Source organism: Tamandua tetradactyla, chromosome 25, assembly GCF_023851605.1.
Source record: "Tamandua tetradactyla isolate mTamTet1 chromosome 25, mTamTet1.pri, whole genome shotgun sequence".
Classification (NCBI taxonomy): Eukaryota; Metazoa; Chordata; class Mammalia; order Pilosa; family Myrmecophagidae; genus Tamandua; species Tamandua tetradactyla.
The window spans coordinates 17,985,386-18,009,649 of record NC_135351.1 but is presented as its reverse complement, the minus strand read 5'-3'; the positions used below and the strand labels follow the sequence as shown (position 1 = coordinate 18,009,649).

At 41.6% G+C, this 24,264-nt stretch overlaps 1 long non-coding RNA gene across 2 annotated transcripts in view; it reads left to right on the top strand.

Moving 5' to 3' along the window:
* The window catches only part of LOC143669163 (uncharacterized), a 209,256-nt gene that overhangs the window by 145,709 nt on the left and 39,283 nt on the right, over nucleotides 1-24,264 (top strand). The gene's annotated exons all lie outside the window — the stretch shown is intronic.

Sequence of the window (24,264 nt, the reverse complement as noted above, 5' to 3'; positions counted from 1 at the left end):
AAGAAAGCTGTGGTGGGACAGCCAAGTTCTCGTTTCCACACCAGGAGTCAGACTTTTTGAGCCAAAAAGCCACGTTCTTATACTGTCCAGCTTGTAATGGTTAATGTAAAACTTACCAGATGAACCTTGTGTTTCAGCTTTTTTCTTTTCCCCCTCCCCTTGCTTCAGAGGCCTGATGGTGTTGGACTATTCTGAAGAAGTGGCTACCTCCAAAAATTCCCCTTCTAAAACATGTAGACACTCAAAAAATGTTCCAGTTTGAAGGAAATAGAGGAAGAAACAGAAGTTTTTTAGTCTGTAGACTTCATGCTTGTTGTCTGAATTTTGGGGTCAAAACTCATATGAGGAAACTTTTGCTTTTAAAGGATTTTATTTGCCAGGAATTAACTTTTAATAGTTATGAGTTAATAAAATAATTGATGTCAGTATAAGCAGTTCATATACTTAACCTTGGTTTGGGGCTCTATACTACTTGATTGAGCCTTAAATGAATGTGCTTTTAACCTGCAGATAATCTTACTGAGAAACTGTACAAACATGAAGGTGTGGTATCAAACTGCAGGTTTAAACCGATTGAAGCGTTATAAACATTCATTTCACAACTAGATTGTATGAGGATATTGGCTGTGATGAGACATTATTTTTTTCAATAATTAATTTTATTAAATTCCCATTCATTCACGGGCACATGTTGAAAGAATATTATCATTGGTATTAATCAGAGAATATGTTCCTTCATTGTACTTGTGTTTTTGTATTCTATTCTTTTTTTTTTAAATATTTTTATTGTCAAACCTAAACAAACAAACACACATTCTATTGTATTCCACTCTTGATATTAAATTAAATGTGGCTTGAAATAATTGTTTATCAAAAGCTAAAAGAAAAAAAGAGAAAAAGGAGTGATAAATTTCATCCAGGGGCACTAGAAGCTATATGGAGAAGGTGGGGTTGGGGCTGGGTCTTACAAAAGATGAGGATTTCACCAGAGTGGTAGTGAGAGGGAAGGGCTTTCTAGAAGTGGAGGCAAGAAAGTACAAGGGTATGAACAGGGATGGCCTGTAGGCCACTGTGGCCGATGTGTATCTGGGGAGCTACAGATGGAGGTTTAAAGCTGGAAAAGAAAGCTCTGTAGGAAGCTTTGAACATGAGACTTTGAACTTGTGTGAAAACAGTGCAATAATGTATACCTCTACCATCTTTTTGAGATAGTGCCTGGCAGAGAACTGACACTCAATGAATGTTTATAGAAAAAATTAATAAATATGCTATGGGTCCACTGACTACAGAAATTAGGTTATCCAGAGCAGCATATTACTTAACAGCATGGACTTTGGAGCCAGACTGACTCGATTTTAATCCTAACATTGCCAGTTACAAACTATGCAGTCTGGGTAAGTTTTTTAAACTGTCCGGACCTCAGTTTTCTTATATGATCTGTGGATATAATAGTACCTATCTCATGGTTTGTTATTATATGAGGTGAATTAATATATATAAAATACTAAGAAGTTAGAGTGGTACATGTTTCTTAGTAAGCATGCAATATCTTTTTGTATTATTATAGTTGATTCTTATTGGCCTTGTATACTGTCACAATAAGGGAAAGGCTTATCTTGTCTAAATGTCTCCTACTACATACCCTCCTGCCTGAAATTATTCTATTACACTTTCTTTCACAACTCAGAGGCCTTTATTAAAATATATATACAATTAGGAAGTCAACTGTAAGATATTAGTTATTAGGCTACTTAGCAAGAATTCAGTTACCTAATACAGCCCAAAGGAAATGGGCTATATAATGACAAGTCAAGAGAAATAATAACAGCACAGCTAAATATGTTACTTATCTGGAGGGAGCAAATCATAGAAAATATAATGTCTAGATCCTGGCAGTATTTTTTAAACTTTGTATTCTGGGGAGACACTTTAGGCATTCCATAAATGTTTTATGAAATTTCATTAAAAAATGACCCAGGGTATTAAAAAAATATGTGCTTAAAAACAATACATGTACAATGCCACATATGAACAAATTGGAGATTTTCCAGTATAATCATTTGCTATCAGATTAAATTGTTTTTTGTGTAGGCCTTAGAATATAGCCTCTTCTGCATCCTCTATTTAATTGAAGGATACTTGAGATTGTAAGGAGAACTGGGAAGTAGCTACAAATTGTATTTATTTTTAAATACATCTTTGCTTATCAAAATTTTCTTTTACTTTTTAAATATTTTTATTGCGATGTCTTCCCACACCATACAGTCCATCCAAAGTATATACAACCAATGGCTCATAATATCATCACGTAGTTGTGTATTCATCACCATAATCATTTTTAGAACATTTCAAACCCACACATCCCATACCCCTTAACCTCTCCTCTCATTAACTACTAGCACTGCAATCTACCCAGTTTTTTTACCCCTTATTGCCCCCCCCTTTATTTATTTATTTTTTGTCCTTATTTTTGTGCTCATCTGTCCATACCCTGGATAAAGGGAGTGTCAGTCATAAGGTTTTCACAATCACATGGTCCATTGTAAAAGCTATATAGTTACACAATCATCTTCAAGAATGACGGCTACTGGAATACAGTTCAACAGTTTCAGGTACTTCACTCCAGCCATTCCAATGCACCATAGACTAAAAAGGGATATCTCTAGAATGTGTAAGAATAACTTCCAGGATGACCTCTCAACTCTGTTTGAAAACTCACTGCCAGTGAAACTTTATTTTGTCTCATTTCTCTCTTCTTCCTTTGCTCAAGAAGGCTTTCTCAATCATACCAGGTCCCAGCTCATCCCTGAGAGTCCTGTCCCACATTTCCAGGGAGATTTACACCCCTGTGAGTCATGTCCCTGCAGGGGGGAAGACAGTGAGCTCTTCTGAGTTCACTTAGGAAAAGAGGCCATATCTGAGCAACAAAAGAGGTTTTGGGGGGGTGACTCTCAGGCATAATTACAAGTAGGCTTAACTTCTCCTTTGCAGGAATAAGTTTCATAGGGGTGAACCCCAAGATTGAGGGCTCAGCCTATTAAATTGGTTGTCTCCAATGCTTATGAGAATATCAGGAATTCCCTAGCTGGGGAAGTTGAATATTTCCTCCTTTTTCTCAGTTCCCAAAGGGGACTTTGCAAATGCTTTTTGATTCTCTGCCCAAATTACTCTTGAATGTATCAGGGTATCACACTAACCTCCACAAACCAATAAGATCTCACTCCCTATTCAAGATTCCACAATGTTCAAATAAACTGACCGTACAAGATAAATTAGATAGTGTGCTACCAAAAATATAAACTTTACACCAAATAAACGTCTCTGCATTTGGTCTCATAGAAAGTTAAGATTTTAAAATATAAACCATATCATCCTTTTATCCTATATTCTTTTAACCTCAATCCTATCCAGATCAGTTTCATTTATATCTTTTGTTGAAGTCTGATCGCTTTTTCAACTTTTTAAACAGTTGCTGATGGGGTAATGCTAATTTTCATAACTTCACAGCTCTAACTCTGAGTCTCAGGTATCATACAAATACCTGAATTTCCAGGAATCATCCAGGTTATACACAAATAGCTCAGCATCTCAGAATTTAGAAATAAGAGTTACAATTCCAGAACAGACGTGATTGCTGGAAGAGATTACAATCTAGGAACTTTTACAGTAGGCCCCAACCTGATAACCCATGCTCTCGACTTCAGTTCTTTGAGTTTGTATAATATACTTAGTCCGTTTGAGTCAGTCGTGATATTTGTCTTTTTGTTTCTGCCATTTCATTCAACATACTGTCCTCAAGATTAATCAAAATGTTTTTGAAATTTGGCAGCTAAAACAAAATGCAGAAATAAATTGTATGACAATTCAAAAAGTTCTTGTTCACTGAGACACCATTGTTCTTATTAATTGACTTTATAATAAATAAGTACCATTAATTTGTGGTTATAAAATAAATGAATATCTATGAATAAAATGGCACTTCTGTCTCTTTCATGTTGTGAGAGTTCTCTATAGGATTATTTCACATCAGGGGTTCGAGGACTAAAAAAGTTTAAGAAGTTATCAATTGGGAAAGAAGCTTGAACTTGAAGATGGAATAAATGAGAAAAGAAAAATATCCATGACAAAGCCTGGACAACTGGCTATAGAAGAAGCATGTTACCACTCCCTCACCTTGTCCTAAGGCTAGTGTTGATTCAGAGCTAGGAGTAGAACAATTACGCATGCTAGAATGAATGGGATGTCAAAATTTTTGTTATCTCTGAATTTAGCATTTGTGGTTTTAACTATTTCCAAATAGTCCTAGAAGGACTGAAGCATGTTGTAATTTTACTGAGGCATCGATGTTTAAAATCATTCTGTACAAATCCACTAATCAGAAAAATGATAAAAGAGTACAAGAAGAAAATAAAGTCATGAACTTGAGCCACACTTGGCAGCAGTGGGAAGTGTGGGCAGCGAGAAGCAGCCCCAATGTGGAAGCCCAGCAGATCAATCACCAGCTTTCATCAGCCTCTCAATTCAGCTTTGTTCTGTACTCATCTGCTCTGCACTGTAACTCTTTTGTGTTGTGATAGAAACTCAATTTTCTTTGTGAAAAATGGCCCTGGAGCTCCTTGGAGAAGTGACTGATTCTAGGACTGAGGCAGGAATTGGGAGTATTTTATAGTACCAGAAAATTAGGCAGTGCTTAAAAAAAAAAAAAAAAAGCCAAACCTAAAACCCAAAAACCCACCTAAAAAAATTCCAGAAGATGGGACTATATCAAAGGGACACAGGTGCCAAATGAAAGAATTCCCAATGGCCAAAGCTGAAAAAATTTGAGCAACAAAATAAATAATGTAGTATTTGGTTATAACCCAAAGTATTGAATAAACATCCATGAGTTCATACTGATAGAAATAAATGATTGAATCAATTAATAAAAAAGGGGAAGAAACAAATCTCCCCTGCAGAAAAATTCCAGATAATTGATGCAGATAGTCCACTCCACACTGTGGGTTGTATATAGTGGCTTGCTTACAATGAGAACAGTATGGGAAGTGGCGTGGGGAAAGAGTAATTTCACAGAGGAGAAATATGCCAAGCACTAGTTCAGCCAGGTGACCAAGGTCAACATCAACAGTCACAAGTATGTTTATGGTATGTATATTCGATCTGATGTGCTGAGAATGGCACATTACCTCTGTGATCTGCCTTCCCCAAACTCACAAGTCTAATCATGAGAAAAACAGAAGACCTATTCCAATGGAGGGGCATCCTACCATACACCTGGCTGGTACCCTTCAAAGTCAAGGTCATCATTGATCCAACATTGACATAATGTTGGAGCCAAGAGGAGCCTTAAGGACACATGGCCACTCAATGTGGGATCCCCAGTGGGATCCTAAAAGAGAAAAAGGACTTTAGGGAAAAAGCTAAAGAAATCTGAATACAGTGTGGACTTTAGAATAATACTTCAATATGGGTTTGATAATTGTAACAAACGTAACATACTAATGTAAGATGTTATTAACAGGGAAAACCATGCTGGGTGGAGTTGGAGGTTGTGGGAATTCTGTACTATTTGCTCAATTTTTCTACAAACCTAAAACTGTTCTTAAACATAAAATCTATTAATTAAAAAAAAAAAAACCAAAAAAACAGCCTTGGGAAGAAATACAACTGCTAGTGTTACTGATGGAGTGACGAGATTTAAAAATTGACTTAGGCAGACAATGTCAGTTTCATGGGAGACCTTGTATTAGGGGGTTCATGAAGATCTAGGGACATATCCCTTGTGATTGACAAGAGTTTACTGTTTTCAGTAAAAGCTCAGCAATCTCAGCTTCAGTGAGTCGAAACTTATTAGAGTCTTTTTAGCTTTCATCCTGGCTTTTAGCTCTTTTCTGAATCTGTCCTTTCCCTGATTTGCGGAATGCAGGTTCTCCTGATATTATCAATGTTTTAATAAGATAAAGCCAAAATACAACCTAGACAGAGCTTTAGTGAAGTTGAAATTTACTGGGAATTAGAAATTTAGCTTAAGGCAGGTCTTTCGATATAGAGGCTTGATTAGGGTTGGGTAAGGTTCATGATACAACAGTCCAAGATTGGTGGAAACAGAAGTCTTGGATTAAAAAAATATATACTTTTATTGAGATATCTTCACGTACATACAGTCCATCCAAAGTACACAATCAACGGCTCACAATATCATCACGTAGTTGTGTATTCATCATCATGAGGGAATCTACCTACATCTCACCCCAAATCTTACAGATCTGAGATCTATCTGGTCTTGACAGGGACCTGCCCCTTCACTGACAGGGCCCTTCGAAGCTGGTTGGGTCCCCTCTGCAGGTGTCGGAGCATAGAATAAGGGTGCTAGAAGATTTGAAAGCGCATAAGCTGAAGGTCATTTAGCTAATACCACACAAGCAACCATACAATTTAAAACTAAACTGTTTTGGGGTGGTAGAGAAGTTTTCGTAATAGGTGGTAGTGTTGGTAGCACAACTTTGTGAATGTTAATTAACATCACTGAAAATCGTATACGTGATGGTGGTTAAAATTGGATATGCTATGTTGTATAAATATCACCACAATAAACATTAAAATAAGTGAATAAATACATGGATGGGTCTGCTGAAGAGTCATTTGAGGTCTATAGCTTTGAAGAAGTACTCTCTTCCAAGGAGTGAATGATCAGGAGGTTGAAATCAGCTCTTCCCAACCTTACAAGGCATCTTCTGATTAAGGGCTGCAGCTCACCATGTATAGGGATGTCCTTTTCTTAAGGCTTCTCTCTGGCCATCCTGTTGTGTGTTTCGGCCAGCCTGAGTGTCATTTCCCCCGATCCTGCTGGGGAGGGGGGTGGGGTGGCAGGAATATGCTGCCAGAATTTTCTGGAATGTTCTGGACAGACTGTTTTAATCCCTTTCCTAAATTACTTTAGAACAGCAAGCCCTCCCCTTCTTGTCTTCCCAGCCTCCAATACTGTTCTCTCCTCCCCTTAGTCCTTGGCAACCTTAAACTTTCCTTCCGCTCTCTTTTTTTAAGCAGGGACACAATATCTCTCTCCAAAGCAGGCTTTACATGGCCTGTAGGAACAGCTGACAAAGAGAACAAGTAATTTCTTAGCCTTTCAGCTCCACACTGCCTCCGTTTTTTGTGAGGGGTCGGTGCACCTGTTGTGATAAGCAATACTCCCTTCACAAGCCATTTGAAAAGATGGCAAGCTTTGCACCCCATTCCCGCCCCCTTTCTTTTAGTGAATGTTAATAATTTTAAAAAGGAGTCAGGGGCAAAGAAAAAAGAGAGAGAGAGACAAGTTCTCCGGATGGATTCTTTAGCTGCAGCCCTGACTCAGAAGCTTTTACAGAGATGCCGGTCCCCATGGATTTATTGGTGGGGCTTAGCTGGGGCAAGATTGAGGCTGGATGGCAAGTTGGCTCAGTTTGGAAATGGGTCTTTCCTATCCTTGTTCTCTGTGGACTGTTTTGGATGATTTGTTCTGGGGCTCTGGAAGCGTCTTTGTCTGACTCTGGCCTGTAAAGGGCCTGAAGATTTGGTGCAAAGCAGCTTACCCTAGTAAAACAAATTATGGCAGAAAGAGAAGAAAGAACTTCCACTTTTCCTCGGGTGGGTGGATGGGCATGCATGCAGTCCCTTCCGCTTTTCTTTTCTTTTTTAAAGTCTGTTAATCTCATGCTGGCAAATGATGTTTGCTGGAGAGCAGAAATTCTCTGTTTAGCCCTTGGCAAGTGACACTCTTTGCTGCCCAGAGGAGAATGGCTGGGACCATCTCTCTGGGGGCGAACAGAGGCCTAATATCCTGTCTTTGAGTTCAAGGCCTCTGGTGAAACCTTTTCTCTTCTGCTAGCTCCATCTTCCCCTGCCTGTATTTATTTATTTATTTAAACTTTTTTTATTGTGTAGTATAACATATATATGAAGCAAAGAAATAGAAAAGCAATAGTTTTCATAGCACTCTTCAGCAAGTAGAGACAGATCCCACAGTTTGTCATGGGCTACCATACCATCCTCTCAGATTTTTCCTTCTAGCTGCTTTACAATATAGGAGACTAGAAGGCATAAATATTTCTTTATCATCATAATTGACTTTTTGACTTTTTTTTTGTGAAAAATAACATACATACCCAAAAGCAATGAATTTCAAAGCACTGCACCACAATTAGTTGTAGAACATATTTCAGAGTTTGACAGGGGTTACATTTCCACAATTTTAGGTGTTTACTTCTAGCTACACTAAGATACCAGAGACTAAAAGATATATCAATTTAATGATTCAGCAGTCATATTCATTTGTTAAATCCTATTTCCACTGTATAATTCCACCATCACCTTTGATCTTTCTATACCTCTCTTTAGGGGTGTTTGGGTTATGGCGATTCTAACTTTTTCATGTTAGAAGGGCCTGTCACTAATATGGGGTAGGGAGATGGAACTATCTGATGTTTTAGAGAGGCTGGACCCTCTAGGTATCAGGATTTATCTGGACCAGGGACCCATCTGGAGGTTGTAGGTTTCTGGAAAGTTACTCTAATGCATGGAACCCTTGTGGAATCTTATATATTGCCCTAGGTGTTCTTTAGGATTGGCTGTAATGGTCCTGATTAGGATTTGGCCGGTTATGATAGGTAGCAATGTCTAACTGAAGCTTGTATAAGAGCAACCTCCAGAGTAGCCTCTCAACTCTATTTGAACTCTGCCACTGATACTTTATTAATTACACTTCTTCCCCCCTTTTGATCAGGATGGAATCGTGAATCCCATGGTGCCAGGTCTGGATTCATCCCTGGTATACTGTCCCACATTGCCAGGGAGACTTTCACCCCTGGATGTCATGCCCCACATAGGGGGGAGGGCAATGATTTCACTCGCAGAATTGGGCTTAGAGAGACTGAGACCACATCTGAGCAACAACAGAGGTCCTCCAGAAGTAACCTATAGGTATACCTATAGATAGTATAGGTAGTCTAAGCTTCTCCACTACCTACATAAGCTTCACAAGAGTAAGCCTCAGGATCAAGGGCATGGCCGAGCCCTAGATGTTCTTTAGGCTTAACAGGAATAAAATAAATCCTTAACAGAAACTGTGTATTCTACTGCTCTTAGGGGAAGTGTTCTATAAATCTGTTAGGTCTAGCTGCTTTAGAGTTGTGTTCAGGTTTTCTGTTTCCTTATTAATCTTCTCCCTGCCTGTGCTTAGCTAAGGTTTTGAGTCCTGGAGACCTTGATGAACCTGGAGTTATTGTAAGAGACTGGGACTTGCAGTGTTCTCCTGTTTGGAGGGCCTGGGGGATGTGTTTGGGAGGGGGATGTGTATTGGGCACCTCACTATACCAACTGCCTGTATCCTTACCAGGATCTCCCAGTGACTTGGGAAGCCTTTCAGGAAATTAGCTCCTCTTGGGGTCTCTAGCACCCAGCACAACACCCCAGCTTCTAGGAGACCTGCCAGAAATATACGATGAATAAATAATTGAACATCTTATTTGGAGTAATAGCATTAAAATACAATAGGTACTAATCAATTTGTGTATTATTTAGATGGGGCTTCAGTTGAGATTTGGGGAGGATATGATGGTGGTTGGTGCAGGGAATTTTGGAGAGAGGAGTTTAATCTCTGTGGTAGGTCTTGAATTGTGGATTTAAGATAGTGTATGGTGGGGAAAGGAGAACTAGGGCTGTTGGCCTATTTAGTGTGGTGGTAGTTCATCTGAGGCACACCTGACTTTGTAAGTCTAGTTGTGTTTCCTCTAGCCTGGCTTTCCTGGGAGGGCTCAAGTGGCCAACTGCAGTCAAGCAGAGGGTGATGGAGTCTTTTCCTTATCTGATATCAGGCATCAGGGAATTGTAAGGTTTTGAAATCCAAGTGAAGTTTCCAGGTTTTGGGGCACTCAAACCCAATCAGGTTTGGGCCATGCAAACCCAAATAGCCTCTGGGAGGCTGTGATTTGAATCTTACTCTCTACCATTGGTTCTGCCACTGGCCATGCCCAGAAGGTAAGCTTTTGTCCTAATCTGTCCAACTTTTCCTTATTGTTTGGTCCTGCTCAGCTGCCTGCCAGTGTCGATTACTTGATAATGCTTCCTTTTTGGATTTTGTGAAAAATGAGTTTAATAGCAGTTTCTATTATGTTGCCTCAACTGAAATACAATGAATTGATATATTGTCAAAGATTTTACAACTGCAAGGGAATGCAGATCATAAAGGGAGATTTCTTGGGTTAAAAATTGACTTAGTACTTATTTTAAAGAATGAATGTCATTTTTTTTTCTGAACAGCCCTTGCATTTCATAAGAATATTAAATTTTATTATGGTTATTGTGGGTGTTGATATATCCTTCTCCATGTTTGGGTTGGATTGCCTTTCCTCTGAGGACAGCTCTGGGTTTTCTGTCTGAAGCACTGGAATAGACTAGATCGTTCCTAAATAGTGGGAGATGGTTTCACGCAGTTAATGTACTTGGCATTAAATAATATATTTACTTGCATGATAAGGGAGCATTGCCTTTTCAATTCTGTCTTATGTCCTCTAAGTCAAAGAGTCTCAGTTTGGCCCTAAGGAACTTCTCTAACACTTAAAACTTATTCTTTAGTATTTATTTTTATGACAAACCTCTATGTATCATGAATTATATGGGTTTCCAATTCATGTTGTAGTCAATTTCTTTAAAACAAAAATATTTAAATGTGAAATGTGAATTGATTTTAAAGAAAAACATTAAGCAACAGGTAGAACTTGGCTACAGTGTCAATTGTGAATGTGGTATGCCTGAAGGACCATGGATGGGAAATACTGGAGTAGATTCTTCTCAGTCTTTTAAAATTGTACTATCTTCTTATCTCTTCAGCCTCCTTTTGCTTGAGGAGATGACTTATTATTTTATGGAAAAGTTTCTCTTTCTTCCTTTTGGCAGTCGGGGCCCATGCTTCCTCTAGCTTGCTGTGGAGTGCCAGATTCGAAGGCAGGAATATCAGGGAGGGCAGGCATGCTCTCTCCTTTGCCCAAACATTGTTAATAGCTGTTTTGCACCCCTGCCCCTTTGGGCATGTTCACTTTCTACCCTATGCTTAACTTGCTAGTTACTTGTCTCATGGTTGTTCCTGGCTTGTCAGGCCTTATGGATTTGGGCTCCACTTTACCCATTACCTATCTCTGCGTCTTGTACAGAGCCCAGGTCAGCGTTTGCACATGAAGGTCCACTAATATAAGTTGCAAATTGATTACTGTGGCTTTTCAGCAATTTCTTTGGTAAATACTGGCAGCCTGTGGCAATTAGAGACCCATGGACGGTCTGCCTCCCTGCCCCCCCAGCCTCATCAGGATAAAAGCCCAGTCTCAGATCAGACAGGTATTAGCAAGTTCCTGCAGGCTGCTGAAATGGTACCTCTGTCCCCAGGCACTTACACCATGGGCTCACTCTGAATTAGACATAGTCACCCTGTGACAGTGTGCCCTGAGAACAGAGGAACAAAGGAGGAAGCAAGTGTGAAGAAGATCCATCAGGCTGCTTCTCAAGTACTAGGATTAGGGTTTGCAGGATTCTTATGCCTAGTTCAGGCAGGTGTGACAGTTTCTTTATAGTTTTTTTTCTCAGCCACATCTATCCAATGCTACCCATTTCTTCAAAAGAAAGACACATTTAAACTTTTATGCTAATAATGAACCCTTTGGTGAAGATTTTCCTTAGGCTATTGATACTGAATTCTTTGTTGGTGGTTATCAGATGGTAGCTAACCGCCCATCCCTAGGGCATAGATTGAATGAATTTGTAGGCACTAGAATCACACTGTCAATACTGAAGTACTTCAGAGTAAATCACCAGGTAGACAATGTAATCATTTTGGAATTGAAGAATGTTGTCAGCAGAGGCAGATGTCTGAGTTTCAGGGCTGCTCCCCATCATGAATCCTAAGGGCTGGAAGGTCACTGTCACCATGACCTCAGGTCTTCGCAGGCATTGCTGTAATTGCCTGAGCCAGCCTGTCCAGTGAGACACACTCCTCTCATTGATTTCTTGCATTGCACCCTTATCTGTAAAATGGGGTTAGTAAATGCTGGGTTTTGTTCTCTCTTTTGCAGAGCTTCTGAGAGAAATGTGTTCAGTCATGTTGTAAAGTATAAAAGCCACATGGAGTTTAAATTGTGCTTGTTATTACCGTGGAGCACCAACAGAAGCACAGAATTTGGGGAGCTGTCTCTTCCTGGGGACAGATAACTAAATGACCTGGACCTATGGAAGTCAAGGAGCAAACTGAAGTCCTGTCTTCGCTTCATTGATGTTGAGCAAGGGCTGAGAAAGTAATCATAAATGGAAAGAACATTTTCTGGTTCAAATGAAGATTTCTGTTTTGCTCTGAACTTTTTTCATGTTGTACCGAGGTTTTCTAGCTGGTATGGTGAAGCCTAGAGAAGAGATCATTTATGAATGCTAGCGTTGAAGATATGGATAACTGGTTGGTTTGTTAAAAGTGAAGTCGTAACTCCGTAGTATACTTTACTCTGAAAGTGGGCCTGATCCCATTTGGCTTAATTGAAACCAACATACTATTCTCTTATTACCTTTGTATATCTCTGCCCACATTGCTTGGCTGGACATAACATGCATTTGCTTGCTACAAATGAACTAGGGACTCTCCAAGGGAATCAGAATTCTCATAAAAAGCAAAAAATAGCGAGTGGAGAGTTAAAACAGAACATGTGATATTTCCTTTCGGTCCTGGCATGTGGGCCACTGCTTGTTTTCTTGGCTGCTGAATGCTTTCTTCTCACCTTTTGACATAATCCTAATGGTCCCATTAAAATACATTTAGCCTTCTCTCTCTGCTCCATCTGCCAGCACTTTGTGTCATTTGGTGAATGGCAGGCAGGTTTTAAGTTCCGAAAAGCAGAACAGGCTAAGTATTGGAAAAGGATCATATGTCTCCTATTTTTATTTTCAAAAAATATCCCCCTATCCTATAGCTGAGTGTTAAGTTGCAGCTGGATAGGGAGATGTTTCAACAGCAGGGTTGCATCTCTCCCTTGTGTTTGTATAATGCTGGGATGGGTTTTCCATGGAGATTGATGAACCTCTTTCATTAGAAATCTTTTGGAGCAAAATATTCCGACTCTGTTATTTTTGGAAGTTCCGATTTAGCCTTGTTTAGATGACTCCCAACATTCCTTCCATTTCTTTGAGTGGCCGATTTCTGTGGCTGTATCTTGGGCTCAATTCATAACTAAATGTGAGAGTGCCTCAGTCTCATACAGACTTTCTGCCAACAGGCAGAGCTGGAGAGAGCTGAGGTGGTTGCATATTAAGGGCAAAAAATAGCTCATGTACGGTGAAAATGAAGCATATTTACTCAGCCTCTTGGACTTGAGCTCTTTGCCTAGTGGTGGACGGCAGCAGCAGCAGCTGGAGTCTGTAAGTGATACCGTGCTGTAGTGCCTCTTAAATTCCCTTCTCTGTCACTGGGAGTGACATACAATCCCTTCCAGGAAAAACATGAGCCCACCACAGCTGGCCAGAGTAAGCTTTCTCTTCTGAGCTGGAGGTTCACGCTGTGGTTGGAGCAGCCTTGTGGGAAGCTCTGTATGCTGCTGGACTAAGCAGGTGGGGAGAATGGGTTGATAGCCCCTGGCTTGCAGGGAAACCTAAAGGGCTCAGTAGTAGAGCCCAATTTCTAACTCAGGGATTTGGATTGGGGGTTGGGAATTACTCAGAAAACTCCCTCACCTCAGGCTACTGAGCAGAACTGGAGAAGAGTCTTCTGAGAGCTGGCTGGTCCTTGGAGAGGCTACGAATCGAAAGAGGTCATGGGGACCAAAGCTGCTTCTCTGACCTGCCTCTGATTGCAGAAGGTTAATGCACAGGACTCCTGTGTCTCAGTGTCCTCCTGATGGATTGGAGAGCTGTATGTGAGATGGAGGTGATGAATGGCACAACTAAGGCTCTTGGTTTCCAGGAACACTTAATGTCAGGGTTTCTCGATCTTGGTGATACTGTTGACATTTGGGTCAGATGGTTCCTCGCCATGGGGACTGCCCTGTGCATTGAAGGGTGTTTAGCAGCCTCCCTGGCCTCTATTTCTCCAGTTTCCAAATGATACATACAAATTGGAGGGGGGATTGTTTTCTGCCGTGGTAATCAACTGGGGGCAATTTTGCACCCTACCTCCAATGGACATTTGGCAATATCTGGAGACATGATTGATTGTCACAACAGGGATGGATGTATGTATTGTTTGGGAAAAGAATAGGTGAATAATATGTTCATAATATTTGTTTACTGGGCTTGTTTATTAGACTGCACCTCATGTAATTGTCATTGTTTTTGAATGTCAAAATCGTTGAATAATGGCAATTTCATATGATTTAACCTGACACTAGACCATGACATCAGATTTGCACAAACTGCAATCACAGGGGGCCTTGGGTTAGGGTCATGATCTAAACTGTTCATTAAACACCCCAAGAAGTGTTCTTTCCAAGGAACTCCATTATTTGCAGTGGGCAGTGGGATAAGGGGGAAGGAGAGATGGAGAATGAGCTTAGAGCAAGATGGGACCCAAAACATTAAAGAATAAAGGAGAGGAGAGGGGGGACAGAAATGGTTTTACATGTCCCTTACTGTGGAAAAGAAAGCTCACATGCACACTGGGGTCATATATAGCAGAAGGATCATTCTGAAGTTGAGGGGAAGAGGGAAAAGGAGCTTGTGAGATAAACCAGGGGATGGAGGAAGAATGAGCTTACTGGGAGGGAGCTTGGCTTTAGGAGTCTTAGAGCAGAAACAAACTGGAGGTTTTCTTACTTCCTTTTTGATTCATGGGACTAGGCATACACTGGGGTCTATGGAGGATTTGCCTAAGGGACTTGGGAGTAGACTGAGTTTAGTGTATTTTGAGAGGAAGGAGGGTAGTTGGGGCAGATTCTGACTTGGAAATGTTCCCTCTCCTCCTTGTCATCACAGGGACCTGCTCATCTTATTTGGTCAAAGTCATCACCTCCAGACCTTCTCAAGCTCAGGGACTGTTGGCACCTCCTCTCATACCTGGTGTGTCCTCCTTGGACTGTATCTTCTTTTTCTCATGTCTCGCTGTACATGGCCATTTCAGCCCTAACAGGAGAAGTTTTTTGAAAGAGGTGGATGCTTGGTCTCTTTTCCTCACCTGTTCTTTCATCCCTGTTTCTCTCTCATTTCTCAATAAGCCCTTTTGAAAACTGGTGCACTTAGTCTCCTGCCTTCCCATTTCATTTCTAAATTCTTGGTTTGTTTGCGGTTTGAATCTGATAGATGTCCAGTTGGGGCAGATGTGGGGATCAGGGTTGTGGAAGCCTTGGAAAATGGGACAAGTGAGGGGTAGGCTCTGATGATTGTCTAAGGAATGTGATGCCTCATGTAAATAAAGTTAATCCCTAGATGAGAATATTGACGTTTTCACAGAGTGAGAAGAGGTTTGGACATGTGTTTCAGGGTTTTCATTTCACAGATGAAGCAATCAAGGCCCAGAGTAAACTTCTGACTTGTCCACATCACAGAGGCCCATCACTGGGCTTAGAAGTTAAGTCTTTGGAGGGCTAAGCCCCTGCCCTTTTCTCTGAATCACCCCAGGAATGGCGTCACAATGCAGCATCACAAAGTTCTACAGTCCCTGGGCCAAGAGCTTTAGCTTTTGCATGGAGAAAGGGTGATTATTACTTCTGCTTCTACTCGTCTTCCACAGCTCCTTGTTCAATACACTGCATTCAGCTGGCACTGGATAAGTTTTTGTCTTATCACGTATGCCTACCTAGGTAAGTGATTTAGCACTAACCTGCATGTCTTCAAGCCAGGGACTCATTAGGAGAGCTGGGTTCATTGCAAACCAGGCCATGTGGACATATCACAGCTTTTCCAATGAAAGCACTACTTGGCTCAGACTCAGCAGATATCTCCATCCATTTGTGCAGCATTTAGGAGGAAGCTAAAAAAACAAAAAAAAAAACGAAACAGAGACTTGGAAGGACAGTTCCTGTTGACTCATCCTACTGTATGAATGGTTCTCTAACCCCACTGCCTGTTAGGGTCAGGTTTACTTCTCATCTTGGCCCTTGAGCCTCCTCGAGCAGAAACGCGAGAAGAGCCTTTATGTACATAGACATGCCCACATGCAGATTTATCTGGAACTAAGGGGCCCTTTACACATATGGGCACCTTCCAAGGTCCCACACCTATTTTGCGTTCATAATTCTATATATGCTTTGCATTTGTACAACTGCATAAGTTGCAGATCTTGTAAAATGTGGACCAGCCTCCACACACCTCTGCATTCAGAACCCCAGCAATTGATAGGCAAGTACTTTACATATTTTCTCTACACTTGGCTGGGAAGAGGCACAAGACCCAAGAGTGCCTCACACTACAGGTGGGGAGGATGAAGGGGAAGCAGAAAATGTGTATAGGAAGATTCGGTTCTGCAGGGACCTTCCCACATCTCCCCTCTACGGTTCCACCCACAACATTTAAACAAATGTCAGCTCTGCCAAGGCAGGCAGGGGGAGGCCACTTGAGTTTGACTTCCTTTTTTCCCCTTCTTTCAATGGTGACATCTGGGCTGCAGAGAAATGGGTTGAGTGAGTTGAATGGGGTCATCTGGGAAGAGCAGGGCCCAGAAAGAGGTGGTTCCAGGTTGTGCCGAGGCGTTTATGGACTGTGGAAATATGTAATGCATGAATCGTTCCCCTAAGGAGATCAATCAAAGGATGCCTTGAAGACTCCTGAAGCTGGAAACTAGCGCTGGCTGAGATGTTGTTACAAAAATCCTGGGGTGGAGAGTTCACGTTGCCTTATCTCTGGGTGCAAGGCACACCGAACCACAGGCTCCTACTATCTTCTTGGGGAATGAGGGGCCAAGCTGGGACTGCAGGAGAGCAATCTTTATTCCATTAATCCTCCCTTCCCCATATCCCCCTGGGCCCCACCTCTTCCTCCTTTGTGTGTGTGTGTGTGTGTGTGAGTGTGTAATTAAAATGACTGGAGTCCTGGCCCGTTTACAAGGGGAGGAAGTTCCTCCTCCCACTGCCTTTGTGGTGGTTTTAAGTGGACACTCTATTCTTCTGTGCTTCCTGCCTTGAAAGTGCTGACCAGGGTCACTCGCAGGCTGTTAAACAGCTGCCGCGCCGCGCCCCAGCAGCAAACGAGGCCATTCCGGGCCCATCCATCAGCCTGGCTTGACAAGTGTTTTGGGACCTGCCTGGGTGAAAGATGGGGAGTGAGCGTGGGCGTGGCCTGGTCTCACCCAGCCTCAAGACCAAATTTGTCCAGAGGCCCCAGTGCCCCCAACCCTGGGAGCCACGGAACCTGTGCAAAAAAAGCTCAGACAGCCCCATGTGGTCGTCCAGGTGCTGGGCATGGTAGTTTTTTTCCTTCTCATTCATTCATTAAATGCTAATTGAGTCCCTGCTCAAGACGGGATCAAAGTCTGCATTGCTGATCTTCTTATTTCAGTAGCTAACGTTGGTATTGATGGAAGGCAGGTGCTCTCACTGTCCTACTTTACCCTTCCACGTTGGCTAAAATTCAGCTGAAAGCTTTAGCTATTTCAGTATGAACCAAACTACTCCATTGGGGTTGGGGGTGGGGATCACACGTTATTTACAGATTTATTAATGGAGAAACTCAGATTTCATGTGCTCATTCTGTTCTTGAGAAACCAACACTGAAAACCAGTTCTTTGGCCTCCTAGGTCTGTTCTCCACCAGACCTGGTGGGAACCAGGAAGTCTGGGCATCTGGGGCAGATTCCACCATTCCTTGTACCTCTAGTGTCTTCTGGGCTTCTGGTCTCTGATTTTAGAAAGAGGGGTTGGACAAGTGGAGATGAGTTACATATCAAATAACATTCTCCTTCCTAAACTTCTGTTTGCTCAGCAGACTAGTTCTGGGATTTCTGAGCTGTAGACCTGGGGCATCCTGTGAGGTTGAAAGAGCAGATGAGGGAAAAGAGGGAGGCATTGACAGGGGAGATGAATGAATGATGTCTTTTACATAAGTTTTTCAAATGTATGTACAGGCTGTGCTACTATACATATTTATTATGAAATAATAATTTAATATATAATAACCTTTTGACATTGTATGCTTTCTTTGCAAAGGAAATGAAAATGCACTTACCATCACCTGGTGGGTAGAGGACAATATTTGACCTAAAAGGAATCCTTATTCTCAAGAAGTTCAGTAATCACTGATCTTTAGGAAATAAAATAGGAACACACACTCTGGTTTTTGTTGCTTGTTTTTGTTTTAATCCTGGTAGATTAAAAATAGAATCCTTGGATGTTAGCTATGCTATAAAAACTACAAATCTGTCTTCACGTTCAGATCATTTACCTTTCAACTGTGCCCACAAGCTCTGAGCTTTGTAAGGACCCAGTGTTATCAGCACAACTGCTGTCAGAAGATCTCTCTGTATCAGAGTTACCGAAGCAGGACTCGGAAGGAGGAAAGAGAGAAAAGGAAAGTTATTCTTCCAACAGCTAGCTGCTGGAGTGTCGAAAGCCCCTACGATCCTTTGGCACATCTTGGCTGTTTGCCTTCTGGCCTATTTGCCCTGGTTTAGATGTCCTTTGAATATTTTCCTTGGTTGCCCTTTGGCATGATGGATTGTGGAAGTCTAAACATGGGCTCTTTCTCACCTGGGCCTGCCTTGCCCTTTTTCTGGGGATATAAGGGGCTCATTTGCAGGGCTTGACCTGGCATGGATGCTGGGCAAACAGAAGCAGGGGCAAAAAGACCTCTATGTGCACAGTGCTTGGGTTAAGTAGCCCTTTCATTGGAGTAGTCAACACCTTTTGTTGCTGCCAGATCCTTCAGGCTTGATCCAGTATTACCTGTACTTTGAAGTGGGTTGAAGAGGGGTGAGTATGCCCAGAACAGTCTCCAGAAGGCACACACTGAACACTGCTTCTTTTGGTTCCTTCATTCAGGAGATCTGCTAAGGAAAACAGAATCTCGTTAGTCTCAATTTTGGTGATAAGTAGAATATATAACCAGAGACAGTAAAAACCCTTTAGGAAGTTCCCACTTAACACATTTGCTTATGTGATTCGTCACATTTTTACATCCTGCCCTTGATTTTCTGTTTCCTTTTGATGAAATTTTCATGAGTTGGTTTCTTTTGGAGAAAAAAAAGGTATCTTAAATCTCACGTAATGATATTTACTCAGAGTCCATTTAATGTATGAACTCATTGGCACTAAAGAGCGGACAGCTCTAGTAGGAAAACTCAACTGCAATCAAGCATTCCAAAATGGTATGCATTGAAAGCAGAACCCATTGGATCTGCAGGGTGTGTTTTTCAAATTGTGAAGATACAGCTGTAAACTGTACATGGATGGTTGGATGAAACAGCATATCTTGTGACTGTTGCAAGAGAATGAGCTCAAGTGTGGTGATCAAAGCTGTAATATGGAATGATTCGCAGCCCATCTTTTCTGTTCTCAAACTCTTTCCCTTGCCAAAGCCACGAACATCCTGCCTACAGTCTGCCTGAGTTCAGATGAATATTGGAAACTCAGAACTACTTTTTTTTTTCTTCCAAAGTACCCATCTTAATTCCTTGCCTTTCCCCTTCCATTATGCATCCTAAGGATTTGTTTTGGAGGATAGTGAGAGGGTACAGGATGAACTTTACATAAGAAAATGCTTATGCTCAAACTCTTGAACTCTTGAAATCTCACTCAAACTCTCAGATATTAAAGTGCTTTCATTACTGTATCTAATTTGTTATTAAATTTTTTACCTTCTTTTTTTTATTTTTAACTTTTTTTACTGTATAGTATAACATATATACAAAGCAAAGAAATAAAAAAGCAATAGTTTTCAAAGCACTCTTCAACAAGTAGTTACAGGACAGATCCCAGAGTTTGTCATGGGCTATGATATGATCCTCTCATAATTTTCCTTCTAGCTGCTCCAGAAAATAGGAGGCTAAAGGGCTTAAAAAATTTTTTTATCGTCACAATCAACTTTTTTCCTTCTTTTTTTTTTTTGTGAAAAGTAACATATATACAAAAAAGCTATAAATTTCAAAGCACAGCACCACAATTAGTTGTAGAACATATTTCGGAGTTTGACATAGGTTACAATTCCACAATTTTAGGTTTTTAATTCTTGCTGCTCTAAAATACTGGAGACTAAAAGAGATATCAATATAATAATTCAGCATTCATATTCATTTGTTAAATCCTATCTTCTCTATATAGCTCCACCATCACCTTTGATCTTTCCATCTCTCTCTTTAGGGGTGTTTGGGCTATGGTCATTCTAAATTTTTCACATTGGAAGGGCCTGTCACTTATATGGGGTAGGAGATGGAACTATCTGAAGTTCTGGAGAGGCCGGGCTAGGTTTCAGGACTTATCGGGACCACGGACCCATCTGGAGGCTGTACGTTTCTGGAAAGTCACTCTAGTGTATGGAACCCTTGTGGAATCTTATATATTGCCTTACATGTTCTTTAGGATTGGCTGGAATGGTTCTGGTTGGGGCTTGGTCAGTTATGTTATGTAGCAAGGTCTACCTGAAGTTTGCCTAAGAGCAACCGCCAGAGTAGCCTCTCGACTCTATTTGAACTCTCTCTGCCACTGATACTTTATTAATTACACTTCTTTTCCACCTTTTGGTCAGGATGGAATTGTTGATCCCACAGTGCCAGAGCTGGATTCATCCCTGGGAGTCATCTCCCACATCGCCAGGGAGATTTTCACCCTGGGATGTCATGTTCCACATAGTGGGGAGAGCAATGATTTCACTGGCAGAGTTGGCTTAGAGAGAGTGAGGCCACATCTGAGCAACAAAAGAGGTCCTCTAGAAGTAACTCTTAGGCGTGCCTATAGGTAGTCTAAGCTTCTCCGCTACTACATAAGCTTTACCAGAGTAAGCCTCATGATCGAGTGCATGGCCTATTGATTTGGTGTCCCTAAAGTTTAACACAGTATCAGGGGATTCCCAGATGGTAGGGTTTAATAGTTCTGTATTCTTTCTCCCCTTCCTCAGGGGACTTTGCCAATACTTTTTGATTGTCTGTTTAATATATTCTAGGATGTATCCAGGCATTACAATTATTTATACAGGATTAAGGGACCTCTTTATTATTCTGTGCTCCCTGTGGTTCAATTGTTCAAATGAGATATGCAGTTAGATTGAATTAGATTATGCACTACAGAAAATTTCAGTTCCAGACCAAATAGACCTTTATTCCCTTGGTCTCAAAGAGTATGTGTGGTTCTAAAATATAGACACTGTCTTCCTTACCCCTATGTTCTGAATTACTTTAACCCCAACTTGTTTGGCTTCGTTCTTATGATTTGTTATTAAATTTGCAATGATAAACAATGAATTCTTTATTTCAACCCTGCCACTGTGTCATGTGCAGAGGCGTGGAGAAGGCATGTATAGTCTCATCCTTATGAAATGTACCATCCAGTAGGCCAGGCAAGCTTTATGAACAAGACACACTGGAGAGCCTAGTGTTCTGACTCTCAAAAGAGCTCATTTGATATTGAATGGAGAAAATGCTGAATTCTGGTGTTCAGACAACAGATCTCAGAGACGGGAACGAGGATGAGGGTTGTAATAGCTGGTATAGTCTGTGCATAAGACATAGAGGCATGAGCCAGATCCTGTAAGAGGGAGGAAAGAATTTGAATGGGTTAGAAAGAAGGTATTTTAGGTAGTTGGAACAGCTGGTGAAAACACCCAGACAACAACATTTTGTGGAACCAAACTACATGAACTGACTGAGGACCAGTAAGAGATGAGATGAATTGTGGAAGAGGTTGAAAATCAGCAGGAATTGAGGCTTGGATTAAGCCAGTTGATAAAGCCATGAGAGAGTTATTGTGGATTTGGAGAGAGTGACATTCTTATAGTAAGTTTTTAAAGATGCAGCAAAAGTCATTGTCCTGAATAGATTGTAACAAGGTAGAGAGTTTTACCTTCCATGATCGTTCTCATCTCCATGTCACTCTCTCTTTCCCAATGACCTGTTGACACCAATTAGGATGTGGGTGCAGGTCACCCATGGGGTCAACTTTGTCATGGGAAGTGACTGCAACTCTGACTCTGACTTTGACTCTGTAGAAGGAGGGACTTGGGGCCAGTTTCGAGTGGATCTGAAGTTCCTCTAGGCCTTTGAGACTTACAGACACTTATTTAATATGCTTTATTCAGGGCACAAGTAAGAATAACTTCCAAATACCACTTCAAGTGAAGGGAAGAGAAATTTACCAGCTGCTGGGAGGGTATTCAGTTTTTAATGTTTGACACTGGCAAAAATGGGAAGTAAACAGCTTACCCTTAGCAATGTCATTCCTTTACCTTAATTCTGCTTTGATCTTTTTCTTCTTTTATCCAGTTTCTTTGTTATCCTGTTCTCTCTCCTCCTCCCTCTTTTTACAAAGTTCCCTTTCCTCAGCCTCTTTAACAAAGCATACCTGTCTCTCTCTTGTCCTCCTTTGCTGAGTGACAGCAAACTCTTCCTGCAAAATCAGCTCTTGCAAAGTGCTAACAGGTGAAGCCTGTGCAGTTTAACAAGGCCATGATATCTTTTTATTTCTATTTTTTTTTTTTTTTTGCATGGGCAGGCACCGGGAATCGAACCCGGGTCTCAGGCATGACAGGTGAGAACTCTGCCACTGTGCCACCATTGCCCACCCAAGGCCATGATATCTTAATCTGAACAAAATGAATGAAGCAGTCTAATCCAGTTGATTTCAGGAAGCTGCAGACTTGGAAGAAAGATGGTGTTTGGGTTTTGCCAAGACCTGGGCCTGATCTAACAGCAGACGTCTTGGAGGCTTAGACACTGTAGTGGGAGAGGTGCCCCAAAGGTCACCTTCAACTCTGCCTTTAAGTGGATTATCACAAGGTCTCCTGGAGTCTGGATATGTGAGCCATAATGATCTCTCAATGGCCCATTCTCCACCTTAGGGCTTCCCACAGGCTTGGCTTTGAGAGGAGTCTATTCTCGTACCAATGGGTGCAAGCACCTTAGAGTGCTCTAGCCAGCCTGTGTTCATTAAACTTCAGAAATGAGGATGATTTGCTTGCAGGTCTCTGCAGACTAGAAATTGGAGGGTCCCGAATTGCTTGGGCTGGTCCATCACCCAGGGTGTGGGTAGTGGGGAGGGGGATGGTGGTGGGATGTCTTAGCCACACTGTCACGTCACTTGCGTGACCACTATGGGCAGGGTACAGGCACCTCTCCCAGATCTCCTGCAGCTTCCTTCTCCAGACTCCATAGAAAGGCTGGGGCTGTGTAATTGCTCTGCTCCGTGGCGGGTGCTGAGACTTGGCAGTGAACAGGACACGATTCTGCTTTGTGTCCAGCCGCTTCACAGAGCTGTCTGCAACATGAATTTGATACAAAGTCCGCAAACGTTTCACCGCAAAAAGCACACTTTATCTCCCTTTCCAGAACCTCTGAGAGAGCCAAGCTTGGTGGCTTGCCAAACATACCCTACTCCCTACGTCTGATCTAGTGGATGTTTCATTTGTTGCCATCCACCCATTGAACCCTGTGTCCAGAGCTCTGGAAGGGAAATGAGGGGGATTGTAGTAGAGGTGAAGGGGATTGTAGTAAAGGAAAGCAAAGGGGAAGGACAGGCCAACAACACCTCAGTGAACGAGCTAAGTTCACAAACAGATGTAGGTAGACCAGAGGAGAAAAATAACAATAACAACAACAAAAAACAAAGGCAAACCCTTCCTTGCTGTTTCTTTCCTTCCCCTACAGTTAATTTGTGTTGGTGGCAGCCAAAGATTGATTACTGTTTGGGGGCCTCTAATTGTAAACCCATATGTGTAAAGATTCTACTGTAAGATTTTGAAACCTTCTTTTTTGAACCATAAGAATCTCATTTCATTAAACCTTCCCTCTCAACTCACTACCTCCTCTTCTCCTTTCCTAACCCTAAGACCCAAAGGAGCCCATTGCTCCTTTTATCTTGGTTGTCTGTTAAACCTGGTTTAATCAGACGGGGAATTTGTTCTGGAAATTAAAGATTTGGGGGGCAAGGTTCCTCTCTCTTTGGGGAGAGCAGGGAAGTCCAGAGGATTTCAGGAATAACCCATCCCCCTGTACCCTCCTGCACTTATTATCCCTGCCTTACATCTGACACCCTTAACTTACAGCCTTGAACTGCAAGAAATCTTGGCCAGTGTGTGTGCAAGTCTCTAACCAGATTGTCCGATTGGGTGAAACTAGCTCCAAGGCCACTTCTAA